The following is a 2,500-nucleotide window of genomic DNA, read 5'->3' as shown; positions in this document are numbered from 1 at the left end:
TGCATCCTATCTTGATTTACTGAAATTTTTATAATGATGACAACAGAAAACTTTTACTGTGCTACACAATTGATATCATAAGAATCTTCTTACATATATAATATATATATATATATATATATATATATATATATATATATATATATATATATATATATATATATATATATATATATATATATATATATATATATATATATATATATATATATATATATATATATATATATATATATATATATATATATATATATATATATATATATATATATATATATATATATATATATATATATATATATATATATATATATATATGTTTCTGTAAGAAGATTCTTATATATATATATATATATATATATATATATATATATATATATATATATATATATATATATATATATATATATATATAAACTAGCTCGTTGGTTAGGTTAAACTCGAGGATGTTAACTTCACAGAAAGCCCCGTGTGATGTGCTGGCTGAGCTCCAACCGGGGATCGACCGTCTTCGCTGACCTTGACGGCAGACAAAATACTCGACACATGTAGGCTATCTGGATCTCCTTTTGTTTGGGTATCTAGGGCGTACCCATTTTATATCGAATAGTTTTCCTTCCATCGATCTGTCTACCTAATATGTATTTGTTGTTTATCAGCTTGATATTGCATTGCACCACCACCTTTCCCCCTTTTTTCCTCCCATCAACTACATTTACATTTACTCGTGATTAGAGAACATTGCAGGAGAAAAAAAAAATTAGGGTGTAGATTTTTGTGACAGCGACTTGTTCTCTGCTGATGCACAAGTTTCATTCATTATTTATATGAGGTATGTTTCTTTGTTTTAAATGGAATATTTATCTACTGCTCTTATTTATGTATATATTTTCCCTTCACGTAATTTTTGATGAAAGCCACATTAATACATACCGCGTTGCAGAGGACGTGCAGGCTAGTTTTGGAGAGACAGGAAAAAAAAAAAAAAAAACAATGCAAAGGTGAGCTTGGATGGAAGGAGAAAAGTATTTTGCTTGACAATGAAATTTTCATCCAATAAAAACTAGTTCTGTCTTCATCGATACCAGCCTTTGGTGGAACCCTCGCACGACAGAGTGGAACGTCTCTCCTTGGAATTTCATGACTGACTGACTTATATGAGTTTTTTTTTCTATCTTATTGCTTTTTGACGACAACAAAGATCGTAACCATGTAGAAAAAAAAATAAAAGACATTGGCAAGATCCTCAATATGCTTTGAGTAAATATCAACAGCAGGTTACGAACCCTCGCCACGACAGTGGATTCAAATTTCAATCACCGATGATGAGTGTCACTTCACTCGGTTGACTTGGAAAACCCACCTCCTCTTTCCCTCCTTCATCACCCGTGAGCCCCTTCACCACAAAGATGTCCTTGACCGTTGGTGCATCGGGGCTCCCTCGTGCAGCCACGCTCGATTGTCTGAACCGGTGCAGTTGAGCTAGTTGTGCCTACTAATTTCCAATGTTAATCCCGCATGGATACAGAATATAAGGTAATCCATAAAGCTAGAGATCAATACTTTTCTGTTAAAAAATATCACAATCTATTCTGGTTTTGTGTTCCCACGAGAAATACACTATTTCTTGTCATGGAGATGATTTGTTAGGTCTCTACAGGTATTTTTCCCCATTGATAGTGTGAAATCCTTATTAGAATATTATCAATAGGTTGAAGAAAATACGTATGAGAACACTAATAGCTTGCACTGCATGGAGCCTCTCACAATAGTTAAGATTAAACATTCATGAGTGTGATCCTAAGTGTGGCTGACATCGCATTTAGTAGAGCTGCTGCTGGACCGCTATTCAGGCGACCATGATGGCGCCAAACACCAATCAGTCAGTCAATCCATCACCAACACACCCATTAGGTCCAGCATTCCATTCCTGAGACCTGATGTACTCAGAATGTCGATATGTTTCCACACCTTTCTGATCACCTTGTGGTTCCTGGAGGTCTCTCTCTCTCTCTCTCTCTCTCTCTCTCTCTCTCTCTCTCTCTCTCTCTCTCTCTCTCTCTAACCATAAAGATTCTCATGGGTGTTCTTTTTCTATTTTTGATAATGCAGAATATATATTTTCTTTATTTTCACTAGAAGCATATAAATACCCCTGAAAATCTAACTGCTCTCTCTCTCTCTCTCTCTCTCTCTCTCTCTCTCTCTCTCTCTCTCTCTCTCTCTCTCTCTCTCTCTCTCTCTCTCGACAATGTAAATTGATAATATAGATTTTTTTTCTTGTTAACTTTCACTAGGAACATACAAACTTTCCTGAAAATCTAACTAGGGTCTGTTGAAAGTTATCAAGGTAGAAGGTTGAAAGGTTGGAGAACACTGATCTTCGGGAACTATACCGTATAGTACTTTACACTAAGTATATACATGGGAGTCTAGAAACATCAGTCATGTAATTTAGAATGGTCATACAAACGCTATTACTTATTATTTCCGAACTTCA

The 2,500-nt window shown here is 34.4% G+C and overlaps 1 long non-coding RNA gene across 1 annotated transcript in view; it reads left to right on the top strand.

Moving 5' to 3' along the window:
• The window catches only part of LOC123515128, a 15,234-nt gene extending 13,984 nt beyond the window's left edge, over positions 1-1,250 (top strand). The window contains exon 4 of the long non-coding RNA XR_006677783.1: positions 462-1,250. This is a non-coding gene — a long non-coding RNA (uncharacterized LOC123515128). The remainder of the gene's footprint in view (positions 1-461) is intronic.
• Positions 1,251-2,500: the final 1,250 nt, after the last annotated feature.

This window comes from Portunus trituberculatus, chromosome 38, assembly GCF_017591435.1.
Source record: "Portunus trituberculatus isolate SZX2019 chromosome 38, ASM1759143v1, whole genome shotgun sequence".
Lineage (NCBI taxonomy): Eukaryota > Metazoa > Arthropoda > Malacostraca > Decapoda > Portunidae > Portunus > Portunus trituberculatus.
This window is presented reverse-complemented; position numbering and strand designations above follow the sequence as displayed.